Source organism: Bison bison, unplaced genomic scaffold (genome assembly GCF_000754665.1).
Source record: "Bison bison bison isolate TAMUID 2011002044 unplaced genomic scaffold, Bison_UMD1.0 scf7180017864289, whole genome shotgun sequence".
Taxonomy (NCBI): Eukaryota; Metazoa; Chordata; class Mammalia; order Artiodactyla; family Bovidae; genus Bison; species Bison bison.
The window spans coordinates 1,653,258-1,665,839 of record NW_011494861.1 but is presented as its reverse complement, the minus strand read 5'-3'; positions in this window follow the sequence as shown (position 1 = coordinate 1,665,839).

Genomic DNA, 12,582 nt, shown 5'->3' with positions numbered 1-12,582 from the left:
CAGGGCTTGGAGAATTTTGAGCATTACTTTACTAGCGTGTGAGATGAATGCAATTGTGTGGTAGTTTGAGCATTCTTGGCATTGCCTTTCTTTGGGATTGGAATGAAAACTGACCTTTTCCAGTCCTGTGGGCACTGCTGAGTTTTCCAAATTTGCTGGCATATTGCGTGCAGCACTTTCACAGCATCATCTTTCAGGATTTGAAATAGCTCAACTGGAATTCCATCACCTCCACTAGCTTTGTTCGTAGTGATGCTTTCTAAGGCCCACTTGACTTCACATTCCAGGATGTCTGACTCAAGGTGAGTGATCACACCATCGTGATTATCTGGGTCGTGAAGATCTTTTTTGTACAGTTCTTCTGTGTATTCTTGCCATCTCTTCTTAATATCTTCTGCTTCTGTTAGGTCCATACCATTTCTGTCCTTTATCGAGCCCATCTTTGCATGAAATGTTCCCTTGGTATCTCTAATTTTCTTGAAGAGATCTCTAGTCTTTCCCATTCTGTTGTTTTCTTCTATTTCTTTGCATTGATCGATGAAGAACGCTTTTTTATCTCTTCTTGCTATTCTTTGGAACTCTGCATTCAGATGCTTCTATCTTTCCTTTTCTCCTTTGCCTTTCACTTCTCTTCTTTTCACAGCTATTTGTAAGGCCTACCCAGACAGCCATTTTGCTTTTTTGCATTTCTTTTCCATGGGGATGGTCTTGATCCCTGTCTCCTGTACAGTGTCACTAACCTCAGTCCATAGTTCATCAGGCACTCTATCTATCAGATCTAGTCCCTTAAATCTATTTCTTACTTCCACTGTATAATCATAAGGGATTTGATTTAGGTCATACCTGAATGGTCTAGTGGTTTTCCCTACTTTCTTAAATTTAAGTCTGAATTTGGCAATAAGGAGTTCATGATCTGAGCCACAGTCAGCTCCTGGTCTTGTTTTTGCTGACTGTATAGAGCTTCTCCATCTTTGGCTGCAAAGAATATAATCAGTCTGATTTTGATGTTGACCATCTGGTGATGTCCATGTGTAGAATCTTCTCTTGTGTTGCTGGAAGAGGGTGTTTGCTATGACCAGTGCGTTCTCTTGGCAAAACTCTATTAGTCTTTGCCCTGCTTCATTCCGTATTCCAAGGCCAAATTTGCCTGTTACTCCAAGTATTTCTTGACTTCCTACTTTTGCATTCCAATCCCCTATAATGAAAAGGACATCTTTTTTGGGTGTTAGTTCTAAAAGGTCTTGTAGGTCTTCATAGAACCATTCAACTTCAGCTTCTTCAGTGTTACTGGTTGGGGCATAGACTTGGATTACTGTGATATTGAATGGTTTGCCTTGGAAACGAACAGAGATCATTCTGTCATTTTTGAGATTGCATCCAAGTACTGCATTTCGGACTCTTTTGTTGACCATGATGGCTACTCCGTTTATTCTGAGGGATTCCTGCCTGCAGTAGTAGATATAATGGTCATCTGAGTTAAATTCACCCATTCCAGTCCATTTTAGTTCGCTGATTCCTAGAATGTCGACATTCACTCTTGCCATCTCTTGTTTAACCACTTCCAATTTGCCTTGATTCATGGACCCGACATTCCAGGTTCCTATGTAATATTGCTCTTTACAGCACCGGACCTTGCTTCTATCACCAGTCACATCCACAACTGGGTATTGTTTTTGCTTTGGCTCCATCCCTTCATTCTTTCTGGAGTTATTTCCCCACTGATCTCCAGTAGCATATTGGGCACCTACCGACCTGGGGAGATCCTCTTTCAGTATCCTATCATTTTGCCTTTTCATACTGTTCGTGGGGTTCTCAAGGCAAGAATACTGAAGTGGTTTGCCATTCCCTTCTCCAGTGGACCACATTCTGTCAGACCTCTCCACCATGACCTGCCCATCTTGGGTGGCCCCACAGGGCATGGCTTAGTTTCATTGAGTCAGACAAGGCTGTGGTCCTAGTGTGATTAGATTGACTGGTTTTCTGTGATTATGGCTTCAGTGTCTGCCCTCTAATGCCCTCTAGTAACACCTACCATCTTACTTGGGTTTCTCTTACCTTGGACGTGGGGTATCTCTTCATGGCTGCTCCAGCAAAGTGCAGCCGCTGCTCCTTACCTTGGACGAGGGGTATCTCCTCACTGCCGCCCCTCCTGACCCGCGCAGCCACCACTCCTCGGGCATGGGGTATTAGGTAGTTAGAATAGGGAAAAGGAGTCCAAAATGGCGGTGGCTGACATCTATGGTGTGGTGACTCAGATTTAACCTGGCTGAAACTGGGGGAGGAGAGAGGAAGCCAAATGGCAGAGAAGAATTCTTATGTTTAAATTTCTCTTGCCTTGCCATAAAAGATGAATTTTATTTCACAGCTTGTCACACTCAGGGGCAGTCTGGGGCCTCCTCTCCACCACAGGCAGCCAGCCAGAAGCCCCCGTCTGACCATGTTTTCCCTGGGGGCTGGAGGAAGGCGACCTCGCCCACCCCACCTCCAGGACTCCAGCCCACACCCAGATCTCACAATCAGCCTGGCCACTGAACCAGCCACTGCCTGTCACGTGGTCCATCCGGGAGCCAGAGAGCATTTCCCTGCCCTGATTGCCCTGTGATGAGGGACCCCGCCTTCACTTCTGGTCATTCTGATGTCCAGGTGGGCAGATGGACAAGGCCCCTGCTGCCTAGAATTGCAATTCCCAGGCTCTGAGGAGTCAGCCCACACGTGCTCACCCCTCTTCCTGAACAGTTGTAGTCAGGGAGTGACAGTAAGTGATGTGTATTGCGGAAACTGTTGCATCAAAGAAGATCCGTTGTTTCCCAAGGCGGTCCTATAAGCTGCAAGCTACTATAAGGTTCTTAGAATCTCTAAGGCCAGGGTCAGTCCCTAAGAGAGAATAAGGGACTGAATCTCTAGAGCATCGCTCCAGCCACAAGAGCCTAAAGGAGGTGTCTTAGGCGTCCTCTGTCCGTGGTCACTACTACCTGATTTTAAATAATAATCTATGCAGAGATGAGTGGAGGCTCTGACCAAAGTTCCTTGGGTGCCTTCTCTCTTCCACCCCTTCCTTGACCCTCCCTGTCCTCTAACATATAGCAGTGGGGGAAGTGCAAGGTAGGAGGTGCTGGGGCCAGGATGAGTGGGGGAAGGGATTCACAGTCAGGGCCTGAGAGAAAAGCTATAATGTGTCAGTACCCTCGACTGGGCTTCCCAAGTGACTCAGTGGTAAGGAACCTGCCTGCCAATGCAGGAGATGAAAGAGATGCAGGTTTGATCCCTGGGTCAGGAAGATCCCCTGGAGTAGGAAATGACAACCTACTGCAGTATTCTTGCCTGGAGAATCCCATGGACAGAGGAGCATGTCGGGCTGCAGTCCATGGGGTCACAAAGAGTCGGACATGACTGAACATGCACCCTTGACTGGAAGCCGAAGTGAGCATATTGAAAGCTCCAAGGGAAGCTTCTTGGACCCTAGGGAGAAGCTGGCCGAGCCCACCTTGGGCTCCTGCACCCCACCCCTCTGGGAATCCCATAACCAGGTCAGTGAACAAAGTCATTCTTGAGTCAGATCATGCTCTGTGCTACCTAACCCTAACCCCTAATCTGGGGACTGGTAGAAAGTCCGGAGGGCATGGCCACCTCTAGCCAGGTGGTCTGGGAGGGCTTCTTGGAGGAAGTGCCTTTTAAGTTCTTCCTGAATGTGACCTGCAAATATCCCAAAGAGGCAGATGGGGGATGGCAAATGCCAAGGTCCTGAGGTGGGAATCCTGGCCCCAGGGTTCAGGAAGCACACTCCCTGGTAGAAGCTTAGTGACCAGGGCAGAGAGGAAAGGGAGGTAACAGGGCAGCCAACTGGGCCAGATCCTGGAGGGCCTGGTGGGCCATTGTAAAGCCCTTAGATTTTATCACCAATATGGTTAAGAACACAGTCTGCATTTCTTTCTGTTTTCCTCCTATTAGAACAATAAACATCCTGGTATTATCTCAGCCACAGGCATGAAAGGCAAATGAGGGGCCTCAAAGGTTGTTTTGACCTACTTCAGAGGGAAGTCGGGGAAGGAGGCAGCAGTAGCTGGTAGCCAGGAAGCAATTGGATGTGTTTTCTCAGAAGGAGCAGAGAGCTGAGACCACATTCCCGGTTAACTTCGCAGCAGCCGTGCACCCTCGGCTGATGTCACCGCGGGGGGAGGGTGAGGGGGAGGTAAGGAGTCTGTCCAGGTTCCCCTTTCTCTGGGTGTCTTCCAGGAGAGGAAAAACCAAACCAAAAGACCCTGGGGAGGCTAGAGGCATTTGTGTTTTGGTGTGGGGCATGGGTCATCTTAGCATGAGGCCCACCCTTTCCTCCCTAGCCCTCCAGCACTTGCCTCTGTCTCATTTCATTACCCTGGCTGCTGATGCAGCAGAGGGGAGGGGCCCATCAGCCTTCAGCCTCCAGCCCAAAGCAGTTCCCAGCTCCTTGGCCTCTGGGAAATCTCTCAAGGGCTTTCAGCTTCAGTTTCCTAACCTGCAAAATGGGCATAATAATTATTTTCCAAGTGGCTTAGATGGTAAAGAATCTGCTTGCAATGTGGGAGACCCAGCTTCAGTCCCTGGATTGGGAAGATTCCCCTAGGGAAGGAATGGCTACCCACTCCAGTATTCTTGCCTGGAGAATTCCATGGACAGAGGAGCTTGGTGGGCTATAATCCATGAGGTTGCAAAGAGTCAGACGTGACTGAGTGACTAACACACACTCAAGATGGTTGTGAGCTTCACCAGTAAGACAGGTAAAGAGCTTGGTGTGGTGCTGGGCATACTTCCTGTTCAACAAATGATATTCATCATATGCAGCATTGTATGAGCTTTAGAGATTACCCAAGACTCTACATTCTTTACATATGGGCTTTGTAGTGATGACTGAAAGATAAAAATTGGCTGAGTATCAGCACTCTGTTTTATGAATTGAGGCTCAGAGAGGTTAAGCCACCAACCCACTGTCACAGCTGGGAAGTGCCAGAGCTGGAATTCAACACTTCAACTCTGGCTGCCTCTATGGTTGGGGCTATGTTCACATTACAGTTACCATCTGGCAATACGTCCTCTGGACCAGTTTCCTTTAGAAAGGTCAATTTTATTCCTCTTTTATGGGGAGGCAGAAACAATTGCACTTCCCTGGTGGCTCAGACAGTAAAGAATCTGCCTGCAATGCCAGAGACCCGGGTTCAATCCCTGGGTTGGAAAGAGCCCTTGAAGGAGGAAATGGCAACTCACTCCAGTATTCTTGCTTGGGAAATCCCATGGACAGAGGAGCCTGGAGGGCTACAGTCCATGGGATTGCAAAGAGTTGGACATGACTGAGCGACTGACACACACAGGGACAGTTGCAAAAGACTGGGTAAACCTTCCTGAGATTAAGTGGCTTTCTGATGCTTCTGACCAGGCAGAAGGGAAACAGAGCTGACCTAGTTGGAGTCTTGTTTCTTGAAGATGCTGTCTTTAAGGGTGGTCTGATTCTGAGGTCAGGGTTGACCTAAGGTTGGGACAGAAGGCTGGGAGGACAGGCAGAACAGAGAACCTGTGCTGGAGAGCTGTGTACTTGAACAGTAACCCCTTGTATCCACACTCTGCCCCATCTCAGGATCCCTGGAAGGGAGGCAGATCAAGAGCAAGCCTTCCCATTTTACAGATGGGAAAACTGAGCCCCATAGAGGTAAACAACCTACCTACGGCCCAGCTTGGTACTTTTTGGTGGAGCCAACTTTAGCTGTTCATTGGGACTTGGTGCAGGATCTTAATCCAAATGAACAGTAAAGATCATTTGATGATTTTCATTCTTTTTATTTCTTTCTTTCTTTTCCTTTCTCCATCCATCAGTCCCTCCTTCCCTCCCTCCCTTTCTTTCTTTCTTTTTTTAAAAAATTAGTGTTAAAATGAAAGTAACTGTGGTAAATGACTTAGGTTCTTATTTATAAGACAGGTTTGCAGGAGCCAAAATGTTCCTCATAATCAGACAAGAATATTATAGGCAAAGGGCTTTGCAGCTTTGAGGGTATCTGGACTGTGCACAACCCTACGCTTGCTTTAATGCTCTGCTATCCCTGTCTGAAAAATTAATAATTTTTGAAAAGGGGCCCAGTGTTTTCACTTTTCTCTGGGTCCCCCAAATTCCATAGCTGATCCTACCTAAGGGGCAGGGAAACTGTCTGTTAGGAATTGACTCTATGCCAAAACGTTTTATATACATTACCACTTAACCTCACAGTGACTGTTCTTATAGATAAGCTGGCTGATCCCCATTTCTCAAAAGTGTTGACAGGCTAGTAACTGACCTTAATTGTCCTGGTTATCTCTTACTACATCATGAACCACTTTGAAACTTAGTGGCTTAAAATACCACCTGTTGTTTATCTTGCTCATAAGTCTGCAGTTTGACCTGGGCTTGGCAGGGGCAGCTCAGCCCTACTCACGACAACACTAGCTGGCACGGGGAACACACTTCTGAGATGGCTGGAGGCTGGTGCTGCCTGGGGGTTTTTCTCCATGGGCCTCACCTGGAGCTGCTTGAACTTCCTCACAGCATGGTGGCTGGGTTCCTACAGCAAACAACTGCCAGTAGCAAGTGGAAAACTGACATGTTCATAAAATCTGGGTCCAGAAATGGGTATAGCATCACTTTTGCCACATAATATTTTTTTAAAAGCCTTTATCGAACTTGTTACAATGTTGCTTCTGTTGTTTCTATATTTTTTTCTGTTTTTTTTTTTTTTTTTGCAAGGAGGCATGTGCTATCTTAGTTCCCAGACCAGGGATCGAACCCACATCCCCTGCACTGGAACATGAAGTCTTAACCACTGGACCACCAGGGAATTCACGTCACATACTATTGGTCAAGCAGTCACAGAGACCAGATTCAAAGGGAGGGAATGTCAACTCCTACACCCTGATAGGAGTTCAGGGATCTTACTATGTGCCAGGCTGTTGCTGCTGCTATTTAGTCACTCAGTTATGTCTGACTCTTTGTGACCCATGGACTGTAGCCTGCCAGGCTCCTCTGTCTGTGGGATTCTGCAGGCAAGAATACTGAAGTGGGTTGCCATTTCCTCCTCCAGGGGATCTTCCAGAACCAGGGATCGAACCTGCATCTTCTGCATTGGCAGGCAAATTCTTTACCACAGAGCAACCAGGGAAGCCCCATGTGCCAGGTACTGGGCTAAATTTGATCATTACTGTTCCCAGCATTGCCTCAAGGAAGCTAAATAACCAAATCCAAGTTTGTCTGGACTGTGGGGCTGACCTGTGCATTCAGGATCCATGCAATCAGAATGTATCAGGGCCAGAAACTGTCTGACTCCAGAACATTTAAGGCTTTTGAAATAATGGTTCCCCAGATGGGAAAGCCAAGGCTGCAAGAGGTCTTACTGGGCCTCGCCCTCAGGGTGGGTGCGGGGTATGGCACCTTCTAGGGCAGGAAGGGGCCTCCTGGGGCTGCACAGAGCCTGGTCAGGAAGTCACAGAGGGCTGTGGGCAGATTATGCAATAACAGGCTGTCGCAGGGACATTGTTTTTCACTGAGATGACACTTCACTCAGGAAATACCCACAGTCTTGGCAGGTGTCGAGGGAGGGTTCCTCACTCGTGGTGGAAGACCCCCAGTGAACGAACACGGCGGGTGCGGGGACTCTCTAGGTGGACCGGGTCCCCTGGGCCAGTTGCATTCATCAGAAGTTCCCTGAGAGCTGCTCTGAGTCCCTGTGAGCTGGGCTCAGACAAAAGAGATTTAAGATGCCCCATCCTTGCCATCCAGGAAGTTGCACATTTGTTAGATAACTTAATTATTGAGGTTTCTGGGGCTATCTCATTTAAACCTCACAATACTCTAGGAAGTGGTAACTATTATTATCCCTATTTTACAGGTGAGAAAACCAAGGCACAGAGTACTTAAGTCACTTGCCCAAGGTCAAACAAGGGCTATGGTTAGAGTCTGAGTTTTCAACCACTGGGCCATGCTGTTCCATTGTAGCTCAGACTAGCGTCACCACTGTGCTGGGGCCCCAACCCCGAGTCCCAGGCACTACAGAACTCTGTTTAGACATCTTTGCTGTTCAGTCACTAAGTCGTGTCTGACTCTTTGTGACCCCATGGACTGCAGCCCGCCAGGCTTCCCTGTCCTTCACTGTCTCCCGGAGTTTGCTCAAATTCATGTCCATTGAGTCGGTGATGCTATGTAAACAGCTCATCCTCTGCCACCCCCTTCTCCTCCTGCCCTCAATCTTTCCCAGCATCAGGGTCTTTTCCAATGAGTCAGCTCTTCACATCAGCTGGCCAAAGTATTGGAGCTTCAGCTTCAGCATCAGTCCTTTCAATGAATATTCAGGGTTGAATTCCTTTACAGTTGACTGGTTGGATCTCCTTGCAGTCTGAGGGACTCTCAACAATCTTCTTCTCCAGCACCACAGTTCAAAAGCATCAATTCTTCAGTGCTCAGTCTTTTTTATGGTCCAACTCCCACATCTGTACATAACTACTGGAAAAACCATAGCTTTGACTAGACGAATCTTTGTCAGCTAAGTTATGTTTTTGCTTTTTAATATGCTGTCTACATTTGTCATAGTATCTTTAGGGCTCAGTAAACGTACAGAGAATGGAGTTTGCCTCCTGGCTTCTGTCCACCTTTCCTTTTCAAAGCCCAGCTCCAACCAGGTCATTCTCTCACAGAGCCTTCAATAATTCCCCAGTACCTACAGGCCAACGTCTGCCAGTCTGGCCCTCCAAGGCATGTCCTGCTGCCTGTCACAACTCCTGTATCCAAAACTCCTCTGAAACCCAACTGTGTTCCTCCCAAGTCACCAAATATGGAGGTCACATCCCCACCAAGCAGTCTCTTCTCAGTGTCCCAACTCCCAAACCTCCATCCTCAACTTTCTCTTCTTCCTTCAGAAAGCCTTCCAAGACCACCCAGGACAGGGACATCTGTGTCCCTCACGTTCCCCCAGCACTGACTATGAAGAGGGTTGGAGGGCTAGTTCCAGAGGGGACACACGAAATATTTCCAGGACTTCCCTGGTGGTCCAGTGATAATGGACCACCTGCCAATATGGGGAGCAAGGGTTCCATCTCTGATCCGGGAAGATTCCACATGCCTTGGGGCAACTAAGCCTGCGAACCACAGCTACTGATGCCCACCCACCCTAGAGCCTGTGCTCTGCAGAAAGAGAAGCCACTACGATAAGAAGCCCATGCGCTGCAACCAGAGTTGCCTGCACTCGGTGCAACTAGAGAAAGCCTGCTTGTAGCCAAAAATGAATAAATAGATAAATAAAAGTTTTTCAAAGTACTGAAAATTTTAAGAAATTTCTGTATGAAAAGATGAGTTTGTTCATGGATTCGTTCACTCAGCCCCTCATTTACTCACTCAAGCAACAGATCTGTGCAGGGCACCTACTGGGCATCAGGAGCCGTGCTGAGGAATACAGTGCGGCTGGGAGGGGATGGGGATCCAGGGAACTGCTCTCAAGGAGTCAAAACCTGACTGGGGAGACAGGTCTGAGGTCAGGTGATGGCTGTGGGTGTGGTCCTTGCTGTGACAGAGGTAAACCCAGGGCTCTAGTACCTACTGTGGCCTCTAACCCAGATGGTGGGTCTCCACTTCCTCCTCTGTAAATTGGATTGAATAAGCACCTATCCCAAAGAGAAGTTGCAAGGATTAAATTTATTCATTAGTTTGTTAAATAAATATTTATTGAGCTCAAACTGTATGCGCTGCTGTTACGTGGGGACCAAACCCTGCCCTCATGGAGAAGGACAATAAAAAGCATATGAGAGGACTTCCCTGGTGGTTCATGGTTAAGAATCCACCTGTCAATGCCAGGGTCACGGGTTCGATCCCTGGTCTGAGAAGACTCCACATGCCACCGGGCAACTAAGCCCATAGTGAAAGTCACTCAGTTGTGTCCAGCTCTCTGCGACCCCATGGACTGTAGCCTGCCAGGCTTCTCTGTCCATGGAATTCTCCAGGCCAGAATAGTGGAGTGGGTTGCCATTCCCTTCTCCAGGGGATCTTCTCAACCCAGGGATCAAATCCAATCCCTGAATTGCTAGCAGATTCAAGAGAAGCCACTGCGGTGAGAAGCCTGCACACTGCCAACTAGAAAGTAGCCCCCACTCCCGCACCTCGAGAAAGCCTGTGCAGAGCGACGAAGACCCAGTGCATCCAAAAATAAATATATTTAAATTTAAAAAGTGTATAAGATACGTTAGTCAGTGGTAACCGCTAGAAAGACCAAAAGCTCAGTGATACGTGGGATCCCTGTGGGCCAAGTGTGCAGTCAGAGCTGGGGGGCTTGGTAGAAGTCGGACAAAAGTCTAGAAGGTTGGAGAAATTAGGGGCATGCAAGTGAGTAGGTGTGACTGGGGTGTCAGAAATGAGGGTGTTTGTGAGTCTGCGAGGGAGACTGCTCTACCCCTGCATCCGGATTACTAGGTCTCTGAGGAAGAAAGAGGTGAAGTGATGAAGATGCTTTCATAGGCAGAAATTATTATGCAAGAGCTGGATGGGAAAGTTGAAGGGCTGGACTGGGTGGTCAGTGGGAAGTTGCAAAAGCCTCGAGAGGGTTTGGAAACTGTGGTGGAACTGGGGGCCCCCAGAGGTTTCCTTTGGGTGTCAAAGGGAAGAGGGAGGGTGAGTACTTTGGGAACTTCACAGGGACACCTTCCCCTGCACAGTGGGGGAGACCCAGGACTCCAATCTGGGGAGGCATTAAGTTCTGAGTCTACATTTACTGAGCACCAACTATGTGGTGGACTCCCACACCTGGGTCCTTACAAGATCCCTACAGGGGACTTACTCCCCCCATCATTGTATGTGTGTCCCTAGTCACTCAGTCGTGTCCAACTCTTTGCAATCCTTTGGACTATAACCCACCAGGCTCCTTTGTCAGCTGTCCGGGATTTCCCAGGCAAGAATACCAGAGTGGGTTACCAATTCCTCCTCCAGGGGGTCTTCCCAAGCCAGGGATCGAACCCGTGTCTCTTACATCTCCTGCACTGCAGATGGATTCTTTACCTGCTGAGCCATAGGGGAAGCCCCCATTCTAATAGAAGAAATGGAGGCTCAAGGACATGAAGTGATTTGTCCAAGGACAAAATCACATGCTGTAAGTGGTCTGAGCTAGGACTGGAACCCAGGTCTAGGGAGTGGCAAAGGTGATGCCCTCTTGGTGCTTGAAATGCCACCATTCATCCCTAGGAAGTAAAGGGTCCTAGGATCCTCCTTTGGGTGCACAGCTGGAGCAGGGTCACCATGACCTGTGGGTGCAGGGGCAGGAGAATGCTGCCTGGAACACAGTAGGTGCTCAATGCTTACATGTGGTGTCTGCAGGACAGGGAGGACTGGCCTGGGGCAGGGGAATGTGGGGTTCTGGTTCCCCAGGAGTGAGGTCTTACAGACATATTTCACATCAGAGATGAATTAGAGGGGGCCACTTACTTCAAGAAGCCCCTCAGGGCCCTCCATCTTTCTCCAAGTGCTTGGCCTCCACCCTCCCAAGTTCCTGCAGGGGTGGAGCCCACACTGAGTCACCCATGCCCAGCCCTGCTTGGCTCTGGTCAGTAGACATATACTCGTAAATATCCAAGTGAGTGAAGATTGAGAAATTGTAGCAGGGGAAAAATTACTTATTTCTTCCTCTTTTTGAATTGAGCAAGGGAAAACTTGCCGGGGAAATGAGGTCAGTGACTTGGACATTGCTGATGAGCAGGGTCTCCTGCACTGCATCTCCCAAAGGGAGGGCTGGGTATCGGGTCAGGGAAATGGACCCAGAACCATCCTATGTCCAGCCTGGCAGGCCCCCAGCCCTGTCACTCCCTCCTGGCTCTTGGCCATTCCTGTTTTCAGCCAAGTTCTCCCTAATGAGAAAAAAATGTTCTCATTCATGTGTCTGACGGCATCTGGGTGGGCAGGTCCAGGTGGGATGTGCAGATGGCTGATGTGATGCGCTGATGTGCAGGAGGAATTTGTGACCCCCAGATCTTATTCCCTCCCTCTCAGAGTTGTTGTTGCTGTTGAGTCACTAAGTTGTACCTGACTCTTTTGAGACCCCATGGACTAAAACTCACCAGGCTCCTCTGTCCATGGGATTTTCCAGGCAAGAGCCCTGGGTTGCCATTTTCTTCTCCAGGAGATCCTCCTGACCCAGAGATTGAACCCGCATCTCCTGCATTGCAGGCAGATTCTTTACCACTGAGACACTGAGAAATAAGGAGAAAGCTCCTTATAAATAGAGAGGTAACTGCAATTTTTGAAAAATAAAGCTTATAAAAATAGAAAAAAGTATAAGGAAAGTAACAAAAATTATGCATGATCCCAACACCCATTATAACCACTTCAAATATTTTTGCTTCTTGCCTTCTCCTAAATAATTTTTAAAAATCATCTTCAGCTAATTATTATTAAAATAAAACCTCCCAACTTATGGTTATAATTGTAATGGATGTTAGTTCATAGCTTAACTCACATTGGTAAAACCATTTTCACCCTACAATTACAAGAAATCCATAGCTTAGACTGTCAGCCTGAACCCCATCTCCATGGAGGCCCCACTGAGGGGATTTGCTTCT